Raw genomic sequence first — 13,337 nt, forward strand, 5'->3', positions numbered from 1 at the left:
CTGGAGAAAATTGCAGAGTACGTCATCAAATCAGTTACCTTGGAACTGAAGTGACATGAGGATGGGCAAGCAACTAGTGGATGATTTCTGGGCCGCAGAGATGATACCAAAGTGGAGACTATAAACTCAGCCACAGAACATGTGGGAAGGAGTGAATGTAGTGGACTGTGGACAAAGATTTAGATGGGAGAGGGGAAACCTTTGGAAGCATAATAATGTCTGTGGAGAGATTGTCAATCATCCAGGTCACGGTTGTCCCAAAGATGCTTTTCTAAAAGGCAGCTGGGCTTTCTTGGAAGAAAATCACTTGCCTTTGGAAAAAAAACACCATTGGGCAGGGGTGGGATTCAAATTTTGTAACAACCAGTTCTGTGGGCATGGCTAGGTGGATGTGGTCATGTGACTGGGTGGGTGTGGCTTCTTTTTTTGCAGCAAACCCCCCCCCCCATTTTTGGGGCCTTCTGGGCCTCAGGGAAGCCTCCTGGGAGAGGGCATCTTTGCTTCCAGAAGGCTTCCCTGGGACTCAGGGAGGTAAAAAATGGAGGAGGGGTGCAGGTGTGTGTGCTGTGCCACCCTCCATTTTTTGCCTTTCTGAGCCTCAGGGAAGCCTCCTAGGTGAAACAGTGAGTAAGCGAAGGGAATCCTGGCACAGCTGATCATAGGAACAGCTGATTGTTGGGAGAAGGAAAAAAAGAAATACGTTAAGGACTGACTGGGAAGGGAAGAACGCAGTCTGCGATGTCAGAATGTTGTGCATGCGCGATAAGGACTGACTGGGGGGAGGGGGAGGGGTGGGTGGAGAGAGGCGGGGTCAGCCAGCGGCATGATTTGCCAGTTCTCCAAACTGTGCAGAATCATAACAACCGGTAGAATCCCACCTCTGCCATTGGGTCTTTGGATGCATAATATATTGGTATAGAAAGAGTGAAATTGGCAGCCAAAACAACATTTGAATTTAATGTTTTTATATATGGCAATGACTCCTATTGATGAATTAAGTATCAATGAACTAGCATCAAACCTAGTTTTTAAAATTCCAGTTCTGCCTATTGAAAGTAAAATACAGCCCTTGGCCCATAAGGCCTTGCACACTTTTGTTCCAGTGGCCAAATTGGATTTGTGCTGACAAGACCTAGGTTCAAATCTACCCTTAGTCTGGAAACTTCCCTGTGGGTGGCTTTCCTGACTTCCTCTCAGCCCAATCTACCTCTTAAGATAGCTAGTAGAGGAATAAAATGAAGGAAGGGTCCCCAGAGAAGCCATCTTGATCTTGAAGGCAAAGCAGGAGATACACCCAACAAGTCAACTAACTAAACTAACATAAATAAATGAATCCAAAATATAACCAGGAAACTTTGAGTTCTAGTCTCACCTGAGGTGCAAAAGCTGGCTGAGTAACTTTGGGCCAATCACTCTTTCTCAACACAGCCCACCTCACAGAGTTGTTGCTGTGAGGAAAATCAGAGGAGTATTGGGTATGTTTGCCACCTTAAATTACTTATAAATAAGGTGGGATAAAAATCATAAATAAATGCATGTCATCTTTCTCTAAATGCTGTAATAGTTTTGAGAAATTTTTCATTGGACAAAAGATTTAGACCACATACAGATTATCTTTCTGAGGCAAAGTCTTTTTTTTTTTTTACATCATTTAATAGTATATTTCATCCCTGAACCTCTTATCCTTCTCCATTACTTTTTCTTCTTTTCTTCTCTCCCCACAACTTCCTCCCCTCCCCCATCTACCCTAGTGTTCAAGATACTTTTCTATCGTCATTGTTACCAGAAGCACTAGAATATCACTTCAACACATACAGGGCAAGAGGAGAAAGGACAGTGCAAGTCATGAACAAATCCAGCTCTCAGCCCTGAGCAGAGGGGAGCATCTGTGATGGCAAGGATGATAATTAAACTAGTAGTGGGAAGATAATTAATAAATGCATTGCCCCTCCTAATTGCAAGGACATAATAGCTCCACAGTGGTGGTCTCTCGTCAGTTCGCCTCAAATATCCTGCAAGGGAAATAGCCACCTTGGGTGTTGTTCTCACCACTGAGATGGCTGCTATTTGTGACATTCATATTTCATGACAAAAGGGCCATACAATGCTGCCTGGTGCTGCCAAACAAAACTGATCCGTGTTAATTGAGCAAGCTGATTCAGACCCACTTGATATAGAAACTCGAGGAGTGGGGAGGGACACTCTTTAGCATCTGACCACATCTCAGCCCGTAAAAAGTACATAGCTGGACAATGAAAGTATTAGTCATTTCTAATCATTTCGAAAACTAACAAAAATCTATTGTCATCAGCCAGGATGAAAATTGCTAACCATGCACCTACGGTTATGCCAGTGGTGGGATTCAAATTCTTTTTATTACCAGTTCTGTGGGCGTGGCTTGGTGGGCATGGCAGGGGAAGGATACTGTAAAATCTCCAGTCAGAGGTGGTATTTGCTGGTTCTCCAAACTACTCAAAATTTCCACTACCGATTCTCCAGAACTGGTCAGAACCTGCTGTATACCACCTCTGGGTTATCCTCTATAAATGCAAAGACATTAAAAGATACCATTCCTTTCTTTTAAGGATGGCAAATTTAAGATGATATCAAGAGAACCATTAACTGCAGAGGGACATCATTTTCAATGGGTTTTTTTGTGCACAATTAAAAAAAAAGATTTAATATAGGCAAGGGGATAACTGGAATTGAAAAAAAAACACCGTAAAAATGGAATTTGAAAATGAATTATGTACAAAGGCTGAATATGTGATTGCACAAATGTATAAACTTTTGTTAAGATTTGTTACGAAAGGGAACAAGTTAAGGATTGTATGTTAAAATGGGCTGCCAATTTTGGCTGTGATATATAGATGGGTCGAGGGGAAAGGATTTAGATAAATTGGATAAATTTTACATTGTGTTATAGCTGGAGAGAATTTTTTTTAATAAAATGATGCATTGTTGGTACGTGGCACCAGGGATTCTTTCAAATATGTATAAAGGTGCCTGAAGTCAATGTTGGAAATGTGAAAAACATAAAAGGAAAGTTTATCATGCACAGTGGACATGAAAAAGCCAAGGGGTTTTGGATACAATTGCATAGAATGATAGAAAGAATTTTAAGGATTAATGTTGCAAAGAAACCAGAAATTTTTTTTATTAGGATTTATGGATACTAAATTAGAAAAGACTCATGAATAGCTTTGTATTTAACAATGGCAGCGAGATTATTAAATGCCCAAAGATGGAAGAGTATTGAAATTCCCACAATGAAGCAATGGATTGCAAAACTGTCAGAATTAGAAGAAATGACAAAAGTGACCTGTTTGGTCAGGGAGAAAACAATAAATACTTTTTCAAAAGACTGGAGACTTTTTATGGAAATCATCTAGAAGAAGAAAATGAAATGGTAATTTATGGATTCAATGATTGAAAAAGATGAGAATTTAATATAATGTAGGTTTTTGGAAGATATAAGAAAGATGGGAGGTGATGGGTTACTCAATATCTGTTAAAGAGAAGATTGAAAATTAATATTTCTTACCTTTAGCTTTATTTTTTCTTGTACCGTTTTGGTTTTTTTCCTCCTTTTCTGTCTTTTTCATTAGAGTTGTCTTTTACTGTATGTAAATATTTAATAAACATGATTTTTTAATGAAACATTTCTTTCACTTTGAAATTTGTCCCCATTCAGCCAGAATTCATTTTCAAAAAGCTTATGAAACAGTTAATAATCTGGATATCCAATCTGAACCTCAATTCCTTCTGATTCAGTCAGATGCCAAACTTTTTAATTTCTTTAACTATGAAATCTATGAGTGATTTTTTTAAAAAAATATTGGTTTTTAAAGCAAACATAAACAAACAAAACATAAAAACATCAAGCCATCTTCTATATATATACCTACAGTGTGCTGGTTGGTTTACAAATTGTTTTGTGCTTCCATTTCGTAGTCTTCAATTACAATTACATTGCATATAATCTCGTATTTTCAATCAAATATTAAATACATTAATATCATTATTAATCAATCATTTGACTATACTTTTATTCATTCATGCTTTATGAAATAATCATATTTTACTTAATTTGTTTATGACAGTTCATATTATCATCCCAAATCTATCCTAGAATCATTTTGTAGATATAATAAGAAAAGAATACATCTTTATATATTTAGTATTTTCTAAAAGTCTACATATTTCATTACTATATTTTATTGTCTAACCATTGATAGAATAGATCCCAAATTTTATAAAATTGTTTATCTTGTTCTCTAATTTCAAATGTCAATCTACTTATTTCAGCAAATTCCAATATTTTCTTAATGATTACCTCCTGTGATGATGTTTTCTCATTTTTCCAGTTTTTAGCAAATACAATCCTAGCCGCTGTTAATACATTTACAATCAGGTATTTCAAGTCTTTACTATATATTTCAGGTAAAATTCCCAATTAAAATATCTCTGGTTTCAAGTCTATATGCTTTTTTGTCATTTTTTCCAACCATGTGTGGATTTTAGTCCAGTATTTTTTAGCATCCACACAAGTCCACCACTTATGGTAATATGAGCCAGGTACCTGATGACATTTCCAACATTTTTCAGAATTGTTCTTGAACATTCATGCTATTCTTGTTTGGGGGAAATGCCACCTGTAAAACATCTTATACAAATTTTCTTTATATGCTATTGACAATGTCATTTTATAATTTTGAGACCACAATTTTTGCCATTTCTCCAGATCAATCCCATATCCGAAATTCTTCCCCCAAGCAATCATTGTTTCTTTAACTTGTTCTTCTTCTAGTTTAATTTCTAATAAATATCCATACAATTTTTTAATCACCTTTTCATCAGTACCTGTCAAAATCTTATCTAAATCAGTCAATTTATCATAGAAATCTTCTGTTTTAGAATCTTTATCATACCTTGAATGTATTTGAGCATATGAAAACCAATTCATCTTTATACCTTGTTCCTCTAATTTTTGCATAGATTTAAGTTCACCCTTTTCATTCAGTATTTCACCATATCTAACTGTTTGGTTCCTTTTTGTATATTATAGGATAGGAAAATGCTTCAATAGTTTATAGCCAGACTGGAATTTTCAAATAGCATTGCCTTTTAGTCTTCTCCCAGTTTAACCACAGAGACTCCCATATATAATGTCTTCTAAAATACCCCTGTGTTTTAGTTCCTTTATACCATAAAAAAGCATGCCACCCCAACAACAGATCATGTCCTTCTAATGTCAACAATCTAGCATTTCTTAATGTTATCCATTCCTTAACCCACATCAAATTTGTAGCTTGGTAGTACAACTCCCAATTAGGCAAACCAAATCCTCCTCTTATTCTAGCATCTTGCAAAAGTTTTAATTTTATTCTCACTTTCTTACCTTGCCATATATATTTCAACACAATTTTATTTAAATCTTCAAAATAATCTTTTCCAAGCCTAATTGGAATTGTTTGGAACAAATATAAAATTCTGGGTAATATATTCATCTTGATTGTTGATATTCTCCCTATTAATGACAGTTGTAAATTTTCCCATTTTGCCAAATCTAGCGCTATCTGCTGCTTAAGTTTAATATAGTTATTCTCTTTTAGTGTACTACATCTTGCTGTCAAATGTATCCCCAAGTACTTGATCTTATTCGTGACCTGGATTTTTAATGCATCCGCCAGTTCTTCCTTTTGTCTTGGTAACATATTCTTTGTCAAAATCTTAGTTGTGTCTTTATTTATTTTCAAACTAGCCACCTCCCCATATATCTCTTTCTTTTCTATCAGTTTTAATGCTGTTTCTAGTGGGTCTTCTAAAATGAAAACCAGATCATCTGCGAATGCCTGCAATTTAAATTCTTCTTTTTTAATTTTCATCCCTTTTATGCCCTTTTCTTCTCTAATATTTCTGTTTAGCACTTCCAAGGTTAACACAAACAACAAAGGTAACAGTGGGCACTCTTGTCTTGTTCCTTTTCTTATATCAATAGAGTCCGTTAATTCTCCCTCTATCATTACCCTTGCTGTTTGCTTATGATATATAGCTTCTATTGCTTGGATGAATTTTTTACCAAAACCCATCTGTTCCAGCTGTAATAACATGAATCGCCAATTCACATTGTCAAATGCCTTCTGTGCATCTAAGAATATCAAAGCCATTTGTTTTTCAGGGTGTGCCTCGTAGTATTCCAAAGTGTCCAAACTTAGTCTCATGTTGTCTTTAATTTGTCTCTTTGGCAGAAATCCATTTTGATCAGGGTGAATAAAATTATTTAGGTATTTTTTTAAGTCTTTCTGCCAATATTGAAGCAAAAATTTTATAATCTGCATTTAGTAGGGAAATAGGTCTGTAAATCTTGATTTGTAATGGGTTGGCCTCCTCTTTTGGGATAAGTGTAATATAAGCTTCTGACCATGATTTAGGTATCTTCTTCTTTAACATAACTTCATTCATAACTTCTCGCAATGGAAGATTCAACGATTCTTGTAATGTTTTGTAAAATTCTGCTGGAAGTCCATCTGGACCTGGTGCCTTTCCATTATTTTGTTTCTTAAGTGCTTCCGCTAACTCCATCATCATTATATCGCTTTCTAACATTATTTCAATCTCTTTAGGTTTCTGGGGTAAGTTAGCATTCTATAAATGCTGTTTAACTCTTTCATCGTCAATATTCTCTTGTGTGTATAGTTTCCCGTAGTAGTCTTGTATAATTTCCTTCTTCTCTTTACTTCCATAGCAAACTTGGCCTTGATCATCTGTTAATTGCAATATTTTCCTTGATTCTTTCTCCCTTCTCAGTTTATATGCTAACCATCTACCTGGTGTATTTGCATCTTCAAAATAATTCTGTTTCGTGCCTCTGATTTTCTGTGCTAATTCTTCTTTTTCCATTAATCCCATTTTATGTTTAATTAGATCCATTTTTAACTTAATGTCCTTTTTCTGTGGCATTTTCGGTAACTCTTTTTCAAGTTTTTTATACTCATCCTCTAATGTCTTAGAGGCTAGTCTTTTTGTGGTATTTCTTTTCCCTGTATAGTCTATCATCAAGCCTCTGGCATATGCCTTCATTGCAACCCATACATTCTGCATTGATGTGTCTTCTTTTTTATTTTCTTTAAAGAAAAAAGCCAGTTCTTTCTCCATCCTCTGTATGAAGTTTTTTCTTTTAATATAGTATTATTTAACATCCATCTAGATCTTCTTCTTTGTCCTTTCCATTTAATTTTCATTGGATTATGATCTGCCCAAATATTTGTTTCAGTATTTAATTCTTGCATATTGGCTAACAATTCTGTTGACATCCATATCATATCTATTCTGGACCATGATAAATATCTGTTTGAATAGAAGGTGTATTGTTTAGTCTTGGTATTTCTTTCTCTCCATGCATCTTTTAAATTTATTTCATTTGTCATTTTAAAAAAGGATTTAGGGAGAGTCTTTCTGTTTTGCTTTGTTGTTTTCTGTGTTGTATAGTCCAATTTATTGTCTACAATTCCATTAAAGTCTCCCGTCATAACGATATTAGCATAGTCCAGTTCAATTATTTTCATATGTAGTTTTCTATAAAATTCTTCTTGATTGTCATTCGGGGCATAGATTGCGATCAGGAGTGTTTTCATATTATTGTCCATTATTTCCACCATTAATTATCTTCCATTGTCATCCGTATAGTTCAATTTTGCTGGGATAGTATCTTTAATGTATAAAATGTATACTCCCTCCAAAGTATTCAGTATAAAACGATTCAGCTTTCTCAATTGAGTCAATTCTGTGTCTCTCTTCTTGCCATGTGAAGATTGTGTCAAAGAAGTAAATATTTTTCCTAACTTTGGCTGTATTAACAGTTGTTCATGTTGCTTTTTAATATGTATTTCTTGTAGGCAGATTATATCAAATTTTATTTTCTCTAATTTATGAAAAGTTTTCCTTCTTTTAACAGCTGAATTAAGTCCATTTATATTAATTGTAATAATTTTTTTCTCTTCCATGGTTATACTTTATAAGTAGGTTTGGCAGCTCTTGCAGATCTTGGTTCACGTTGTTCCTTAACTTCCACCTTCTTCTTTTCAGTCGCTATTTGGCAATCCTCTTGGAATTCAATTAGTGACATTTCTTTTTCTGTCTCCTCCTCTCTCCCTCCAAAGTATTCATATAAAACGATTCAGCTTTCTCAATTGAGTCAATTCTGTGTCTCTGTTTTTGCCATGTGAAGATTAAACCATCTGGAATCAGCCATCTATAATTCACCTCTTTTTTAAAGTAGAATTTTAGTCAGGAATCGGTATTCTCTTCTCATCTCTCTCACTCTTCTGGGATTTTATCTTAATATTTTTTGTGCCAACTTGATGTAGGTGGAAACCTCTCTAACTCAGCAGTCTGGAAAGACTCCCAGTCTCCTTGCTTCTTGCTCCCATCCTGTTGGATCACCTCCAGCCAATGTCCCTCCATTTTTCATCTCCTCTCTTACTAAGTCACTACCAACATTTTGCTAGCTCCCTCTGCCATCATCAATTCTCCTTACTAGACAACATCAGTGGCATTTAGCCATTGCTTCTTTGTTTTCCTGACTAGTAGTAGAAATTTCAGTCAAAAGAGTACGCTCTGCATTCCACTATTATTTAGTTCTTAAGAAGGGTTTTGTGCTACAGAATTATGAGACTTAGTAATATTCAGAGTGAATACAGATGATTTATTTATTTATTTATTTTTCAAACATGTAGAAGATAACAAGTATAGGTATGAACATAAACATGAACAAAGGAAGTAAATACAGATAAATGGGACAGTAAGACAGGGACAGTAGGCACGCTGGAGTGCTTATGCATGCCCCCTTTAAGGACCTCTTAGGAATGAGGTGAGGTCACCGTAGACAGTTTGAGGTTGAAGCTGTGAGGGGTTGAGGCTGTATCAATGGAGTCGGGTAGAGTGTTCCAGGCATTGACCACTCTTGCTGAAATCGTACTTTCTGCAATCAAGTTTGAAGCGGTTTACCTTGAGTTTGTATCGGTTGTTTGAAGTCATTGATGGGCAAAATGTTATAGCAGACAATTTTGTGATCTATGCTTAGATCGGACCGCAGGCAGCGCAGTTCCAGATTGTCCAAACCCAAAATTTCAAGCCTGGGGGCATAGGAAATACTATTGTGAGTAGATGAGTCGAGTGCTCTTCTCAAGAAATACCTCTGAACCCACTCAATTGTGTTAATGTCTGATATATAGTGTGGGTTCCAGGCTGATGAGCTGTATTCAAGAATTGGTCTGGCAAAGGTTTTGTATGCCCTAGTTAGCAATTCAATGTTATCGGAGAAGAAGCTTTGCAAAATAAGGTTAGCAATTCTTAATGCCATTTTGTCAATGCTGTTACAGTAAGCTCTGGGGCTTAGATTGTCTGAGATGAGTACTCCTAGGTCCTTGACAGAGTGAGGGTTGTCTACAAGATCATTTCCACCCAACCTGTATTTGGTGTTCTGATTTTTATTGCCAATGTGTAGGATAGAGCATTTATTAGTTGAAATTTGGAGTTGCCAATTACAGGACCATACTGACAAATATATACCATACATACCATGATACCGGTATGTATGCTGTAAGCATGTGCCTACCAATAAATAAATAAATAAATAAATGAAAATCTATAATATCAGCATATTACTTCAGAGAAAGACAGAGGGAAGGAGGTGTCTGTAAGACACCTCTAGGCAGCATATTACTTTTGCACAATCTGAAATGCTAAACCAGTGGCCTTATGTCTTCTGTGAAACACATAATCCACACATACACACACACACATGGGGGAGAGGAGGGAAGAGACTTCTTTCAAAGATCAGGTAATAATCAGAGAACTCTCTTTCCATACACTTATCTCATGTTGAATAAGCCAGAGTCTGTCAGAAGCTAATGAAAAGAGAAAACAAAATGAACTCTATCAATCCATACACACACACACACACACACACACACACACACACAAACAGATGCATTGAAGTTGGAGGAGAGGAAGAGAGAAGAAAAACTAAAATACCTCCAAATCCACCTCTTGGGAGTTCCCCTGCTGACAAGAAGATAAGCTGTCATTATCTGAGTGTGACACTTCAGAGCAGAACACGCTTTATCAAATTTGACACAACTAATGGAAAGAGGGGAAAGAGTAAGTAGATAGAGAGGAAAGAATGATCTGTGGGACCATGTAGGAGAGCATTCGTCCTTGAAGCCTATATTCAGAGGGAGCCGTATTTTACAAAAGGGTGCTTCCAACTCCCAGAGTTTTCTTCTGACACCACAGGACTTTTAAACTCCTGGAGATCAACACATTCTGTATTTACCCAGAGAACTGTAGTCCTGGGTAATTCTAGACAGCTGTCCCTGAGCTGATTGAAAGACTCCCAGCTCCATTGGAGAAGAAAAACAAGATGATTCATCATACCCTATTGAGACAAATATAGCTACTCAATCCACAAAGCTGTCTCATTAAGAAATATTTACCTTGCCACATGACACTTCCAGACTTTCTGGAGATCATCCCAGATGTGAGACAGGGCCACAGATCACTGAGCTGCAAAACGTAGAGAAGATTTCTCTGCAGAAAACCAAGATCCAACGTTTGGGCAACACTGGCTGCCCTAGACAAGTCATAATGTCCCAGATTAACCTGTGTTCTTTTATGATTCTACTGAGGGAGGACTGAATATAATGTTCAACACATTCTTGCAAGTGTATTTTAAAAATTTAGATCTTTTTCCCTCTTCCAACTGATAACGCTTCAACCAGTGGTGGGATTCAAATAATTTAACAACCGTTTCTCTGCCCTAATGATTTCTTCCAATAACCAGTTCACCAAACTGCTCAGAAAGTTAACAACCAGTTCTCCCGAACTGGTGCGAGCTGGCTGAATCCCACCACTGACTTCAACGTCCGGTGTTTTCCTGTAAAAGCTCTGTGATGTTTCAGATTTTGACCCATCAACTTTTGTTCCTATCAGCCCTGTACATATGTGGGTGTATGTACAATACAAAATTTTGCTAAGAGGACATTATCATCAGTTGGACCCTAATTAATACAAGTAAAAATCACTACGTCACCCAAATATTAATAATCAACTGCATGCCAAAGCATTCTTGATAAAAAAAACTTAATTTGGAATCAGTAGGGTTGGATCCCAAACTAATTGACCGGAAACTCAATTAAAACCCCTCTAAAGGCTGGAGTCATAAACACACTTATTAAGGGATAAATCCCACTGGCATTCAGAACAGCTCAGCAGGCCCCTCTGGTTGGGGTGGAGAGTTTGTTGCAGCAAAACCCTCCAAGTATCTTAAGGCACCTTAATGACGTATTACTTTTATTACTGTGTAAATTTGGTGAATGATAATCCATTTCAGCAACCACTTAGGTAATGTTATGTGGCAATAAATCCCATTAAAATGTAGGTCTCACTTCCTTTTAAACATGCCAAAGCAGCAAGCCGTAAACAAATAATGATTTGAAAATGCAGAAACACAATCTGTAACTGTCCAATCAGATATAAGACAAGAATAATAAGAGATATATTGGAATATTATGAAAAACATCCAGGAAGCCAAGTGGCTTTGGTCTTCCTGGATGCACAAAAAGCCTTTGATAACTTAAATTGGGACTTTATGAAAAAACAGATTACTTTGATGGATTTTGGAGATAATTTTGTAAAAATGTTGAATGCAATCTATGCCACACAAAAGGCCAATGTATTATTAAACGGAGAAATTATCAAATCATTGGAGATAAGGAAGGGGCTTAGACAGGGATGTCCACTTTCACCTCTACTTTTTATAACTATTTTGAAAACTTTGCTGGACAGAATTAGATTAAATAAGAAAATTAAAGGAATTAAAATTAAAAATCAAGAATATAAATTACAAGCCTTCACAGATGATATGGTCTTTGTCATAGAAGATCCAATAGGCTCAGGACCAGCTCTACTAAATGAAATAGATAAATTTGGTAAATTAGCAGAATTAAAAATCAATAAGAAAAAAAAAACAAAATGCTAGTTAAAAACATAACAAATAGTAAACAAAAAAATGGAAGAAAGGACGGGATTACAAATTGAAAATAAAATTAAATATTTAGGAATCTGGTTAAGAGCTAGAATATTAAATCTGCGAGAGGATAATTATTCCAAATTACTAAAACAGATTGAAATGGACTTGGAAAATTGGAATAAGATGCAAATTACTGGACAAAAAATTCTTTAAATATTTAGATAAAATTGTGATGAAATTTATCTGGGCAAGGAAGAAAACAAGGATTAAAAAAAACTTATTTATAAGATAATAAAAGCAGGCGTGGATTCAGATTACCTGTCTGAGAGACATACTATAGAGCAGTGGCATTAGTGTGGATAAAAGATTGGATTGATTTAAGGAATAACAGGATTTTATAATTGGAGGGATATGATTTACAACTAGGCTGGCATGCATTTCTATGGAACACGAATAGTAAAAATAATTTATATTTTACTAGATTTGTATTCTGAAAGTCTTTAATTAAAGTTTGGACTGATATAAGAAAAAATCATTATACTCAAATCCCGAGTGGTTTTCAATGATGGAGGCAATGTTTCATTTAAACACGATGGACATCAATAAAAAACTTAAATATTACCAAATATTAGACAGCGAGGGAAGAATTAAAATGAATCAGGAACTAGAAACACAAGAGATAGCTATTGATAATTGGTTATATTTTCAAATAAAATTGAGATACAATAAAGACGTAAAGAAATATGGAATTGAGGTAAAAGAAATATATTTGGATAAAATACTTTTAAACTCTGAGAAAAGTTCAATTTCCAAATTATATAATTATTTATTAGAATATGAAATGGCCAAGAAAATTGTGAAAGGCCCCATGCTAGCTTGGGAAAAAAAACTTTGGTTATAGTATTGATCTGGATGCCTGGGAAGAAATCTGGCAGAAAAACCTGATACTAACCAAATCAGTAGGACACAAGGAGAATCTATATAAAATGATGTACAGATGGCATCTAGCGCCCTCTAGATTGGCCAAAATATTTCCGGCAGCCAATCCTTGCTGTTGGAAATGTAAAGGGAAATTTTGTACATACTTTCATTCATGGTGGACTTGTCCTGAGATAAAGAAATATTAGGTAAAAATAAAAATGTAGAAAGAAGAAATTATAGAGCGTGGGCTGGAGTGGAAACCGGAATTATTTTGGGGGGGAATGATCAAAGGGGACTACTCCACTAAAGTAAAATATCTGACCATCCATTTATTAACTATGGCATGTATCTCACTAGCACAATATTGGAAAAACCCAAATGT

The 13,337-nt window shown here is 35.7% G+C and overlaps 1 protein-coding gene across 3 annotated transcripts in view; it reads right to left on the reverse strand.

Moving 5' to 3' along the window:
• TAC3 (tachykinin precursor 3) overlaps positions 1-13,337 on the reverse strand; it is a 66,663-nt gene that overhangs the window by 36,568 nt on the left and 16,758 nt on the right. Inside the window, exon 3 of one of the 3 annotated variants that reach the window (XM_087925271.1) lies at positions 3,545-3,620. The exons of 1 other annotated variant lie outside the window; for it this stretch is intronic. The gene's annotated coding sequence lies outside the window, so the exon portion shown is untranslated. Of the gene's footprint in view, positions 1-3,544; positions 3,703-13,337 lie in introns of those variants that run through there. One more of the 3 variants, XM_087925272.1, reaches the window with a different exon arrangement.

The sequence above is a fragment of the Pseudonaja textilis genome, chromosome 2 (genome assembly GCF_049901715.1).
Source record: "Pseudonaja textilis isolate UNSWEBS1 chromosome 2, rPseTex1.2, whole genome shotgun sequence".
Lineage (NCBI taxonomy): Eukaryota > Metazoa > Chordata > Lepidosauria > Squamata > Elapidae > Pseudonaja > Pseudonaja textilis.